Raw genomic sequence first — 13,999 nt, 5'->3', positions numbered from 1 at the left:
TATCAGCTACCTCTGTTCACCATGTTAGGGGCCACACCTAACTGCATCTTAACAGTTTTCCATTGACTTTCTTTTTTTTAATTCTTTTTGGTTTTTTCGAGACAGGGTTTCTCTGTATAGCCCTGGCTGTCCTGGAACTCACTCTGTAGAACAGGCTGGCCTGGAACTCAGAAATCTGCCTGCCTCTGCCTCCCAGAGTGCTGGGATTACAGGCGTGCGCCACCACTGCCCGGCTTTTCATTGACTTTCTATAGCCTTCCTCTGTCATTTTGCAGTAATTCACAAGCTAAAAATGTTTGTTTTGAGACAGTCTTGCTTCATAGGGAAAGGAGGTCTGAACCTCAACCTTATAAAAGCCCATTCTGGCCTTAAGCATGCCCTGGTCCCCTTGTGAGTAAAATATGGCAGATGCTACCATACCTGGCTTATGAACTGCTGCTCTTCTGAAGCCCACTTCCACAAGCAAATTTCAGGTCTGTTTCAAGGCAGAGTGTCATACTTGCTTGTATATTTCTGGATTTTGTGTGAGATTGCTATCATTTTGGCTGGAGAGATGGCTCAGAGGTTAAGAGCTCAATCCCTAGCACCCACATGGCAGCTCACAAGTGTCTGTAATTCTCATTATGCCTTTTGCTGGCTTCTGCATCATTGCTCGAGTGTGGCGCTTAGACATACATACACAGAACTTCATATACTTAAGATAAAGGGGGAAAGCCTGCTATTGTTTGTCCGTTCCTTCCTTGTTTGTTTATTTAGGTTCTTGCTCTTTAGTTCAGCCTTACTTCTTCATCACCTTCCACTTCCAGTTTGCTTCCTTGTTTAGACAGGGTCTCTCTTTCTTTATCATCTTCCCTTCCTGGTGCTGGGATTATAGGCATGAGCCATCACATCCAGTATTTTCATCTCAGCCCCAGTACTTTCAGGAACTTATTTGTTATATTATTGGACTTACTGTGATTGTTATCCTGTAAAAACTACTGATTCATCAGATATTTTAGGAATATTGTGAAAGTCAAGGAAATTGACTGTAAAGCAGAATAATGCTGGACTTACTAATTTCTTATATTATTACTGATTATTATTGCTGTGTTTTAGAAAATGTTCTAAATACATGGAACCAGATGGATAGGAGCACTGTCCTACAGAGTTTACATTCATTCTTTTACAAATCTCTTAGGTTGTGCCCATCAAACTGCCATTTGAACAATTTTTGTTGTTCTTTTTTTTTTTCCCAGACAGGGTTTCTCTGTATAGCCCTGGCTGTCCTGGAACTCACTCTGTAGACCAGGCTGGCCTCAAACTCCGAAATCCGCCTGCCTCTGCCTCCCAGAGTGCTGGGATTACAGGCGTGCTCCACCACTGCCTGTGGCTTCCAAACAATGTCTTAAAAAGATTTATTTATTATTATATCTAAGTACACTGTAGCTGTCTTCAAACACTCCAGAAGAGGGCGTCATCTCATTGTGGATGGTTGTGAGATACCATGTGGTTGCTGGGATTTGAACTCCACTTTCAGAAGAGCAGTCAGTGCTCTTAATCACTGAGCCATCTCTCCAGCCCCAATTATGTTTAATACCCAGAGATTAGTGCCAGAGCTTTTTTTTCCCTCTCCTACATTGAGTGGTGGAAACTGTGGTCTCAAATTGTCAAGCCTGCTGGAAATAAGTGACTGTCGAATGTTCAGCATTATGTGGTACTTGTATGTCATTTCCTGTAAGTCTTAAAGAATGTTACAGAACAAGGGTAGACAGACTGGGAGAACTAGAAGTAGTAGCTACAAAGATGACTTGCTGTTCTTCCAGAGAACGAGCTTACATGTGCATACTTACACAGGCAAACACTCATACACATAAAAGCCTGGAAGAAGTGGAGTGGCTGGCCTGGAACTCACTCTGGAGACCAGGCTGGCCTTGAACTTAAAAATCCACCAGCCTCTGCCTCCCAAGTGCTGGGATTACAGGCATGCGCCACTGCCTGGCTTATTGATGGTTCTTAAAAGCTTTAACCTCCCTTATACACCACCTCCCACCTGAGGTAGTGGAAAAACAGGAATATGGGGGAAGCAGGCCGGTTCTTTGGAGCATCCTTGTTGTCTGGAAATCATCAGTTCAGTTCACAGGTTAGCAGCAGCAGCAGCTCTATCCACTCGAAAACACTTCACAGATAACATTACCAGTCCATTTTGATAGAGTTGGGATAGCAAATGTAGATCAGCAGTGATGGCACGACCTAGCAGAGACAGTTAGGCCTCAGCTGAATAGGCTTGAGTCAGCAGAAGGGATTAGGACCAGCAGGGATGTCAGAAGTTCTCTGCTATGCATTTCTCATCAAAGCGAAGATAAGCAAATAAGGGAGATGAGGAAGCATTATAAAGCTAGCTCTACAAGCAAGTCCCCCTCACAATCTGTGGAGTCCTATTCATATTCCTGCAAACATCACGTGTCCCCCAGGGGTCTTGTCTCACTGAATGCTTGCCTCAGCATATAAGTAAGTCTGTATCAGCTGACATCAGTCTGCCAATCCCAAGTCTGAAGAAGTGGCAAGAAGCCACAAAGACTGTTCCAGAAGTTTTTTTTTTTTTTTTTTTTTGGTGTGTTTCTATGGAGTTATGACAAATTGAGCTCAACAGTGCATATAAGGCGAACCAGTACATGGGTGTCATTAGTGAAGAATCCTTTACCACACACCCTTTTACATGTCTGCTTTAGCAAATATTCCTTTCACCTGTGTCTGCTTCAGTGGAACGTTCCTTCATGAGTCTGCCATATTGAAACATCCTTTCACTTGTGTCTGCTTCAGGAGAACACATGTTTGCTCCAGCAAAACACCATCCAATACAACTGACTTTCCAAAGAACCTTTAAGTTTCCACTTTGCATCACTGTTGTACTTTTAGAAAAAGGTTTATTTTTTACGAATGTATGTGAATGCACTTGTGGTGGGTGCCTGTGGAGACCAGAAGAGGACATTGAATCCCCTGGAGTTGGGATTACAGGAAAGGATATGAGACGCCCAGTGCTCCTGTCCTCTGCAAGGGTAGCAAGTACTCTTAACTTCTGAGCCATTTCTCCAGCCCTGCTGTTGCATATTTGATCCCACAGTTGTGATTATTGCTGTGGGATCAAGTATGTGCCAGAGAGCATTATGTTTTTTTTTTTTTTTTTTTTTTGTGGAGGTGTTTAGACGTCCATGAAAATGACTGCTAGGAAAGATGAGCTCAAGAGGCATTTCTCCTTGTCAGCAGCCAGTTAACTGTCAGAGGTTGAGTGAGAGAGACTTCTTTAGTGGTGTGTAAATAATCTCTCACTAGGCCTTCTTTTTTTTTTTTAAATTTAGTTATTTTTTAGAATTATTTATTATATGTGAGTACACTGTAGTTGTCTGCGGATACACCAGAACAGGGCATCAGATCTTATTACAGATAGTTGTATGCCACCATGTAACCACATGGGATTTGAACTCAGGACCTCTGGAAGAGTAGTCAGTGCTCTTAACCTCTGAACCATCTCTCCAGCCCCTCTCACTAGGCCTTCTAAGAAACCCTAGTAAAACTATTGGAAACTAGAAGAGGGACTAGGTTGGAAGATGAAGGAAATTGATGGGAACTGAAAGAGAATAGGATTGGCAATAGAGATCAATGATATAAGTATATACACATGAAATAATAGACAATTATATATGATCAACATACAATAATATAAAACCTGTACTAATACATATTTTGGTTACTAATCTAGCCCTCTGCCTGGAAAATGGTTTTGGTGTTATTGAAAAGCTATTTTAACATCCATTTATAGAAAAAATACATTTAAATTAAAATGAGTGTTTTAGCTGAGGCTGGTGGGACATGCCTGTAACCCAAGTTCTTCAGTGATAGAGGCTGGAAGACCAAGAGTTTAGGGTTAGTGTCTTGTGTGCATGCCCTGGGCACTGAGCCTTGGGCAGGGCTTCCTGTGTGCTTTCCATGGGCTAACCTGCCAGTATAGAGAACTTTTCTCTTTCTCCCTCCTCCTGTTTTGATTTATTTTTATATGCATGTGGGTGTGTATGTGCATGGATAGGTGGTCGATCGATGCCTGCAGTGGCCAGAAGAGAATGGAGCTGAAGTTACAGGCGTTTGTGAGCTGCATGATGTGTGTGCTGGGATTCTAACTCTGGTTCTCTGTAAGAGCAGCAAGTACTCTCTTGTTTTCTAAGATTTATTCTTCAATGGATGGGTATATTGTGTGTGCTACATGTGTTCCCATTTGTACAGTCTAGAAGAGGGTATTGGGTTCCCTAGAACTGGAATTCCAGGTTGTTGTGAAGCACTTGATATGGATGCTAGGGACTAAACGCAGGTCCTCTCGAAAGAAGAGCAGCAACTGTTCCTAATCATTGAGTCATCATCTCTCCAGCCTGCATCAAGTACTCTTAACAGATGAGTCATCTCATCTAGCTTCCTACCTTTCCGTTGTTGTGGTGCTGAGTTAAACTGGGGACCCTAGGATATGGTAGGGCTTCTACCCTGCCTCTGCTTATTGAGTTCAGGCCTTCCCAGGCCTGTATGTTACAGCCCCTTCAAGAGACTGAGCAGTTGCGGTAGAATTGCATGTAACAGGTGGTATTGTGTGGCTCAGTACTCAGGTTCTCATGACCTTCCTCTTCCTCCTTCTTCCTCCTCCTTTTCGTCCTTGTGTTGAGATTATTACAGTTATGTACTTCCACTCCTTGTTTATGCAGTGCTAGGGGAGGAACCTAGGGCTTGGTATATGCTACTAGGCAAGTGTGTGCCAAGAGAGTCCTGTCCCCAGCCTCATTTTTTGGAGACAGGTTCTCATTGTAACTTTAGTTGTTCTGGAGCTTGTTTTGAATTTTCAGCTGTCCTTTTGTTTCTGCCTCCCAAGTGCTGGGATTTTTATTTTAAAACATCAAAATTTCAACAGATACTTATTTTTTCTGTGTATGGATATGTATATGCCACAGTAACTGTATGGAGGTCAACTTGTGGAGGTGTATCTCCTTCTATTTGGAACATGGCTTGGGATATCAAGCACCTTTACCTGCTATCTTTTTTTTAAAAAAAATGTTGAGTGTTTCATGAATTTGTGATTCATTTTTGCTAGGGCCATGGTAATTTTCCTTGCATCATTCCAATTTCAGTATGTAGGCTGCCAAAGAGAGCACTGAAATAAAGTTTTTTTTTACAGTTCTGTGTGTGAGTGTGAATGTATGTGTGTGTGTGTTTGTGTGTGTGTGTGTGTGTGTGAGAGAGAGAGAGAGAGAGAGAGAGAGAGAGAGAGAGAGAGAGATCTTTGGTGTGCATGTGAAGGTCAGAGGACAACTTGTAGGAGTTTGTTTTTTCCTTTCAGTGTTATTCTTGGGGAGAGTCAGGCATGGTGGCAAGTGTCCTTAGTTATTGAGTGGAAAGTTCTAGTTCTTTGGAAAGTATGTCAAATGATGTTTTGCTGGGGAACACAGGTGAAATGATGTCTTGCTAAAGCAAACACATGAAAGACTTCCTGAAGCAGACACAGGTGAAGATGATTGGATATAGCTGACATGTGAAAGGACGTTTGAATGAGTATAAATATGACCCACAGACAGTGGGAGAGGAGCACTGAACCTTGGTTTGCTCTGCTCCTTCTTGCTGGTTTTTTTTTGTTTGTTTGTTTTGAGCCAGGGTTTCTCTGTGTAGCCCTGGCTGTCCTGGAACTCACTCTGTATGTAGACCAGGCTGGCCTCGAACTCAGAAATCTGCCTGCCTCTGCCTCCCAGAGTGCTGGGATTACAGGCATGCACCACCATGCCAAGCCCTTCTTGCTATTCTTTGCTAAAGACAGGCATGCATTGCTTACATATTGCTTTGTTGAGTTCAAATTGTGATGCATCTCTATTAAGAGAAACTCACTGAAGAACTGTGGTTCCTGTGGCAGTTCGCCTCTTCAGCTGTCTTCCCTCAGGCCAGTTGGCAAGCCTGGCTGTTTCTTCAGGATTGAACTACACCTGCCTGGTATCTGCTTGCTGAAATAAAGGACTGGATTGTAGCTGCTGGTTCATGCTTGGTGTTTGCCTGCCTCGAGCACTGGTCTGCAGCTGCTGAATTGAATTTGGTGTTTGCTACAGAACTGAACTAACTGCTACCCAAGAAGATTGAGCTCACCCCCAAAGAATTATTGCTGAACAAGTCCACTTTCCCCATATCCAAATAACTTTTCTTTTCTTCTCCCTCTGCTGAGCTAGAGGAGAGATTGAATTCTTATTAAAAGTAGATTGTAAAAATATTATGCCTATGAACTATCTTGCTGGCCTTGAGTAAGTGGTGTGTGTATGTGTGTAAATGTAAGTTATTTATTTAAAGATATCTGTATTAGGTGTTTTGCCTACATGTCTATGTACTACATGTGTGCCTGGTACCCATGGAGGCTAGAAGATGGAATTGGATCCCCTGAAATAGGAGTTACAGACAGTTATGAGCTGGGAACCAAATCTGGGTCCTCTGTAACAGCAGCCAATGCTTTTTAAGTACTGAGTTAATCTTTCTAGCCCCAAGAAGTAAAAATTTTAAACTTTTTCTCTCTTGAAGAAATGGTATAAAACAATAACAGGGCAGAGATAGGAAAATAAGTTGAAAGAAATTAAGGGGCTAAAAAAATCATGATAGAAAACAATAAAACATCAACATATGGCCAGGTCTGTATAAATCACATTATTGAACAATTTCTTATTGTTAACCTATTTCAAGTCAGTAGAAAATTTATCTTTGAATTATAGTTTGCTTTTCTCAACTGGGCAGATATGCCTCATTCCTTTAGTCCTAGCACTTGGGAGGTAGAGGCAGGTGGATGGATTTCTGAATTCCAGACTAGCCTAGTCTATGGAGTTGCATGCCAGTCGAGCTATGCAGAGACACCCTATCTTGAAAATCCAATCAACCAACCAACCAACCAACCAACCAACAAGCCAACCAACAAACCAACCAACCTCTGACCTCTACACATGCATTATACACACATCTATACAGTAATAATGAATACTTAACATCAGTAAATTAAAAAAATAAACTCTTGAAACTTACTACTTTAAACAGTCTCCAGACATTTTCATATGCATTCTTGGGTAAAAATTGTTTCCGCTGGCACTAGTGTCTAGGAACAGTGTTTTTAGTTCTCATGTCTCCATGATTCTTTTGGGGCACATGTATGTTCATACTCCTTTGGTTATATTTGAGAGTTTCCCACTCACACTTGTTGTAGCTTTTATATTTGCTACTTTTTTTTGTTAATTGTACAATACACAGAACAAATTTTACCATTTTAAGCATTACACTTTTTTGGAGAGTTCCAGTGATTAGTCTTGGAACTTGTTATATAGACCAGGTTGACTTTGAACCTGCAACAGTCCTCCTTACTCTCCAGTGCTGAGATTACAGGTGTGACTACCACAGTTGGCCATCTTAACCTTTTTTTTTTAATTTTCATTTTTTTCTTTTTTCTATTTTTCCTCTCTCTCTTTTTGAGATATAGGCCTCATGTAGCACAGCTGACCTGGAACTTGGTAATGTAGATGACCTTAAGCTTCTGATCCTCCTACCTCCTTCTCCTAAGTTGCAATTACAGGTGTATACCACCATGCCCCATTTTATTTTAGTCATTTTCTTTTTTGAGACTATGTTGCCTTTGGCCAGGAGCTCACTATGTAGACTAGGCTAGCCTCAAATTTTTAGAGATCTATTTGTCTCAGTTTCCCAAGTCCTAGGATTAATGAAATGTGCCTCCACATCTCGTTCATTTTAAGCATTTCTTGTTTTGTTTTGGTTTTTCTTGGAGACAGGGTTTTTCTGTGTAGCCCTAGCTGACCTGGACCTCTGCAGACCCACCAGCCTCTGTAGAATAGGCCGGCCTCAAACTCAGATTCACATGCTTCTGCCTCCCAAGTGTTGGTCAAATTTGTATCACTATCACCCTGCTTAAGCATTTTTTATTGGCTATTTTTTTTTGAAAAATTTTTGAAAATTGAAACATTTGAAACAATCTTAGTATGTAGTAAGGAATAATTTCTGAGTGCACGCCCCCATCCAAGGCAAGGCTTTTGGTAGCCTCTAGTCTATTGTTCCTTTGATAACTTTTTTCTGGTATGTTTATGGGCTTCATCCTCTTAGTGATAGTTTTTTGTCTAGCTGTACCACATTGGAGCATTAGAGATTCAAGAGGTTACTGGATATATCAGGCATATTCCATCATTTCTGAAGGGCACTGGGTGTGCCTTCATGTGTGGCCTGGTCAATTATTGATGGCCTATTTAGATCACAATGAGGTCCTGGCTAATGAGCAACACCACTACTAGTAGTAGTACCTCCTTAGCCAGGCGTTCTTGGGATAGGTGGCCATTTTTACTGCCACATTAATGTTTCTTCTCCCCCCAACCCCTGTGGTTCTTTTAACTTTAAGGAACCTCTTTTAAACATAAATTACATTTATTTATTTATGCGTGAGTATGCATACTCGTGTCCTTTACTATGTGTGACGGTCACAGAACAGCTTGTGGACGTTAGTTCTCTCCTAATATCACATGGGTCCTGGAAATAGAATTTGGGTCATTAGGCGTGGTGGCCATCACCTTTACCAAATGATGCTTCTCACTGGCCCTTACAATTTTTTTTTTTTTTGTTATTGCTTGCTTTAGAGTTTGGAGATTACATTTATAATTAGCATTGTAAGGTTTTTTCTTTTTCCTTTTTTTTTTGTTTGTTTTTTGTTTTTGGTATTTTTTGAGACGGGGTTTCTCTGTGTAGCCCTGGCTGTCCTGGAACTCACTTTGTAGACCAGGCTGGCCTGGAATTTCTATTGTCCTGCCTCAGTCTCCCAAGTGCTGGGATTAAAGGTGTGCGCCACCACTGCCCGGTTACATTGTAAGTTCTTTGATTGGTGGGGCATAGGGTTTTGTTGATTAGTTACAGAGTGTTAGGTCCCACACAGAGGTAGACAGGGAATATATAAAGATTTATAAAGACAAGGGGATATAAAAGATTTACTTTTATGTGTATAAGAGTTTTATACTCAAATGCAAGGGTACCAGATTCCCAATCACTGGAGTTACAGACAGTTGTAGGCTGCCTTATGGATGCTGGGAATTGAACCTGGGTCCTTTGGAAGAGCAGCTAGTGCTCTTAACCACTAAGCCATATCTCCAGTCTCCATAGGTAAAGATACATTGCAACAAGACTCTGGAGTTGCAACATTCTAACCTCTGACGCACGGACCTAATCAGTCAGCCTTTACAAAGATAGCACCAGTGTATCCCCCCATCCCCCCAAGACAGTGTTTCTCTGTCTTTTGCTGACTGCTGTTCTGTAGACCAGGCTGGCTTTAAATTCAGAGATTTGCCTGCTTCTTCTGGGATTAAAGGCGTGTGCCACTGCTGCCAGGCCAGAAATTCTTGTTCATGCTGTTTATACTTGGCAGCTTTTTCAATACACTATTTATGCTGGCCATAGTTACTTTACATCCTCAATCTGATAATTTCGAATTTTTTTTTTGTTTGTTTTGTTTTGTTTTTTTGCCCTGTAGCATGATGCCAGCCTGCCTTGTCTTTGGTTGAAAGCTAGGCATGCTGTATCTAGTAACAAACCAAGGTAACCTTCTGGAGTTTAGTATGCAGGTTTTGTTTTTTGGTACCACTGTTGATCAAACTCAGCCTCATCTGCCACACAAGTGTTAGAAGAGACTGTTGTGAGTTTGCCATGTACTTGCTAGGAACTAAATTAGGGTCCTCTTGAAGAATAGCCAGTGTTCTTAACCCCTAAGTGGCCCTCTCCATCCCAAGTTTCTTGTTTTGACCTTGGGAAATATTTCCTGAGCTTCATTTCCACTTGTGTAAATGAGGAAAGCAAGAAAAGTCGGGATATTTTATATTGCTTTTCCTCTAAGAAGGTAGATAATGCTTTGGGCATATTTTAATGTTTGATATGTTGATATATTTTGATATACTTTCCCTCATTCCTGTTCAAGTTATGAGGTTCATTCTTCAAATATTCATAAAAAACAGTTAGTTCCTAGAAAAAAAATTCATTTTTTCTATGACTTACAGTTGTGAGCGGCCATTGAGTGCTAGGAATCGAACCCGGGTCTTCTGGAAGAGCAACCAGTGCTCTTAACCGCTGAACCATCTCTCCAGCTGTCGCCAGCTGCTGCTACAGGGGTTTTAACTCTTCACTCAATCCGTCCTTGGCTTCCAGCAGCTTGTCAGAAGCTATTTTAAGTACTCTGTTTCAGGTAAACAATGGCTCCTTGTATTTGCTTGTCTCTAGGGTTTTTGTGGTATGTGTGTGTTGTTCTGCCCTGGACCTGAGATCTAATGGATCTAAGATAAGCTAACAATCCTCAGTTTGTTTAGTTTTCCTCCCCACTCTCCCTATAAGAATGAATTAGAACCTGCTCCTCACAAAAGACTAAGGATTCAAGTGTTCCACAAGTATTTCAAACAAATAAGAGCGCCAAAAAAATAAAAGAACATTTCGTATAGAGCAATAGATAATAATAGAACAAAAAGATAATCTTTTTATTTTCATTTTATAAACTCGTAACGAAACTTGTACTTTCATTATTATAAATTATTATAAATTATAAATAATAATTATTTATTATTATAAAGGGTTGAGTGTTCTAAAGATCATGTTTAATGTGTTGCATAAGGCCTTTAGTTCAATCTCCAGGTCAAAATAAAGTCAAGACATACAAAGCACCCCTGTGGCAGCATATATATAACCTAGTCTCCGAGAACCCATTGGTCCCCTCTGGCCTCTTCCACACCAGGCAGCACATACCTTACATGCAGGTAAAACACCTATAGGTTCTAATTTATTCTTTCTGTGGTGCTGAGGATTGAACCCAGGATGAGTTTCATCCTCAGTGCAAGAATTGAGAGGATTCTTTTAATTGTTAGCACCCTGTCTTGTTACTATTATACTTAGTGAATAGTGTAGTAGGTACAGTAGCCTTGCTGTGGAAAATAAAACTAGAGACTTAGATAATCTAGTTAATCTGGAGAGCTGGCTCAGAGTTGAAGAACATTCGCTGTGCTTGTTGAGGACTCAAGTTTGGTTCTAAGCATCCACATGGCTGCGTACAGCTATCTAAAACTCCACTCTCAGGGTATCCAGCACTTCTTCTGGCTTCTTTGGACCTCAGGCATGCACACTTCTGACAAAAAAAGTATGTGTGTGTGTGTCTGTGTGTGTGTGTCTGTGTCTGTGTGTGTTTGTGTGTGTGTGTCTTTGTGTCTGTGTGTATAATAGAAATACATAAATTTGAAAAAAATAAAATCAGTGAGATTTTTTATTCCTCTTTTTTATTTATATGAGTACACTGCAGCTGTCTTCAGACACACCAGAAGAGGGCATCAGATCCCATTACAGATGGTTGTGAGCCAGCATGTGGTTGTTGGGATTTGAACTCAGGACCTCTGGAAGAGCAGCTAGTGCTCTTAACTGCTGAGCCATCTCTCCAGCCCTCATCTCTAATTTTTTTAATCTTTGTTCTTTATTGTTTTTACTAATGTCTTGTTTAAATTCTCACTTATTGGGCTGGAGAGATGGCTCAGCAGTTAAGAACTGCTCTTCCAGAGGTCCTGAGTTCAATTACCAGCAGTAACCAAGTATAGAGTGATGTAATATAGTGGTTCATACTATCTTTAATGTGACTGATACCCTCTTGTGGCATGCAGGTGTACATGCAGATATAGCACTTATATACATAAAATCTTAAAAATATCTGGAGATGGGGGCGGGCTGGGGAGGTTGGAGAGATGACTCAGTGGTTAGCACTGACTGCTCTTCTGAAGGTCCTGAGTTCAATTCCCAGCAACCACATGGTGGCTCACAGCCATCTGTAATGAGATCTGACACCTTCTTCTGGTGTGTTAGAGGACAGTTACAATATATTCATATACATACAATAAATAATTCTTTAAAAAAAAGTAAAAAAAAATCTGGAGATAAAGTAGGCATGGCAGTACTCAGTGCTAGTCCTACAGTTCAGGTGGTGGGGACAGTAGGGTCAGAGGTTCTTGGTTGTTTTTCACCTGCATAATTGAGTTTGAGACCAGCCTGGGGTACAGGACTCTGTCCCAAACATCACAATATATAACAAAAAAAAAGTCCCTTAAAGCAAAAACCACAGACACTTTGAAAGCACTGTGCTCTATTAACTAGCTATGTGTTTTTTAAATCCTTTTAAGAACTTTGGTATTCAGAGTTCTTTCTTTCTTTCTGTTTTTTTTGAGGTTTCTCTGTTTAGCCCTGGCTGTCCTGGAAGTCACTCTGTAGACCAGGCTGGCTTTGAACTCAGAGATCCACCAGCCTTTGCTTCCCAGAGTGCTGGGATTACAGGCGTGCACGTGCACCACCACCACCACCACCACCCAGCTTGTATTCAGAGTCTTAAGGATTATGTTAGGATAACTGCTTTTTCACTCTTTAAGAAGACATTTTTTTTGTGGGGTTAGTGTTTGATTCCCAGGGTCTTGCACACATTAGGTGGGGGCTCTACTAATGAGCTTCACCCCCAGCCCTATTTTTCATTAACTTTTATTAGTGACTGTTTTAAGTTTCTCCAAAAGATGCAGTATAGGATTGGATTTGATTGGAGTTGCACAGACTGCTTTTTTTCACTGAATAATTAAAAATAGAAACTATAATTCTCTTACTGCATTTTGTAAATAAGGGCCTCTGAGCCTTAGTTTTCTGTCATTGTATATAAAATCTGGCAAGGGTTTGTGAAGAACATTCTCTAGCATCTCTTCTTTACTTCCTACCTTCCTTTTTTTTAAAAATTTATTTACATTTCAAATATTACACCTTACCTGCTTTCCCCCTCTCCCCTCCCTCCTGTTTTCCTTTTCTTTTTTTTCTTTAGTCTTTTGAGACAGGGTTTCTCAGTGTAGTCCTGGCTGTCCTGGGCTTCACTTTGTAGACCAGACTGTCATGGAACTCACAGAAGGCCTGCCTCTGCCTCCTGAGTGCTGAGATTTGAAAAGCAAGTGCTGCTACTGCCTTGCCAGCAGCTGATTTTCCAGTGATTAGTATTCAGTGGCACAGAAAAAACCTGCATAGGCTTCTGCCTTATTTGGTAGCAAACATCAAAGCATTAACAAAATCTACAGATGAGTGTGTGTGTGCGCTGGAGAAGAGGCTTAGCAGTTAAGAGTACTTATCCCCTGCTCTGGAGAGGATACAATTGACTTTCCAGCAGCACCCATCTATAACACTATCCATGACAACAGTTCCAGGGAATCAGTGCCTTCTTTTTGACCTCCTTGGGCACTACCTGTAATAAATCTAAATAACTAAAAATTGCCATACATTCATGCTTTATTTTCTAGACTTATACAGTTAGTATCTGACAGCCATGAAAATATTTTAATGATGATACCTCAATAGGGAATTTTTTTTTTTGTCTTTTTTTAATGTATGTGAGTATACTGTCCTTAGGGTATCAGATCCCATTTCATTTGGTAGTGAGCTATTTTGTGGCTGCTGGGAATTGAGCTCAGGACCTCTGGAAGAGCAAGCAGTGCGCTTAATCACTGAGCCATCTCTCCAGCCCCCAAAGGGACATTTTTTTTTTTTTTTTGGTTTTTCGAGACAGGGTTTCTCTGTCTGAGACCTGATTAGCCCTGGCTGTCCTGGAACTCACTCTGTAGACCAGGCTAGCCTCAAACTCAGAAATCCACCTGCCTCTGCCTCCCAGAGTGCTGGGATTACAGGCGTGCGCCACCACTGCCCGGCTGGAACACTCATTTTTAAAAAGTCCTTTTTATTGTATTTAGGTCCACACTGTCTGGGATGGCCTCTGCACATTCTGAGTCAATGTTTAGTTAATCCCCTCTCTGCAGTCACCTTCACACATACCCAGCCACGTGCTTTGCTAATCTAGGCGCTTCTCAATCCAGTAATAAAGTTGACAAGCAAGATCAGTTGTTCCAGCTCCAGTGAGCACTGAATTTTTAAATAAAGCAAGGCA

General features: G+C 41.1%; 1 protein-coding gene and 1 non-coding gene across 11 annotated transcripts in view; one reads left to right on the top strand and one right to left on the bottom strand.

Annotated features, from left to right (window-relative positions):
- The window catches only part of Atrx (ATRX chromatin remodeler), a 137,527-nt gene that overhangs the window by 12,799 nt on the left and 110,729 nt on the right, over positions 1–13,999 (top strand). For 3 of the 10 annotated variants that reach the window (XM_052171706.1, XM_052171704.1, XM_052171707.1), the window contains exon 2: positions 10,068–10,252. The exons of the other annotated variants lie outside the window; for them this stretch is intronic. The gene's annotated coding sequence lies outside the window, so the exon portion shown is untranslated. The remainder of the gene's footprint in view (positions 1–10,067; positions 10,253–13,999) is intronic. 10 annotated transcript variants of the gene reach the window in all.
- Positions 5,061–5,165, bottom strand: LOC127675876 (U6 spliceosomal RNA). The gene has a single exon (XR_007975562.1). It is a non-coding gene; the product is annotated as a U6 spliceosomal RNA (small nuclear RNA).

The sequence above is a fragment of the Apodemus sylvaticus genome, chromosome X (genome assembly GCF_947179515.1).
Source record: "Apodemus sylvaticus chromosome X, mApoSyl1.1, whole genome shotgun sequence".
NCBI classification, from domain to species: domain Eukaryota; kingdom Metazoa; phylum Chordata; class Mammalia; order Rodentia; family Muridae; genus Apodemus; species Apodemus sylvaticus.
The sequence above is the reverse complement of the archived record's forward strand: the minus strand, read 5'-3'. Positions and strand labels throughout refer to the sequence as shown.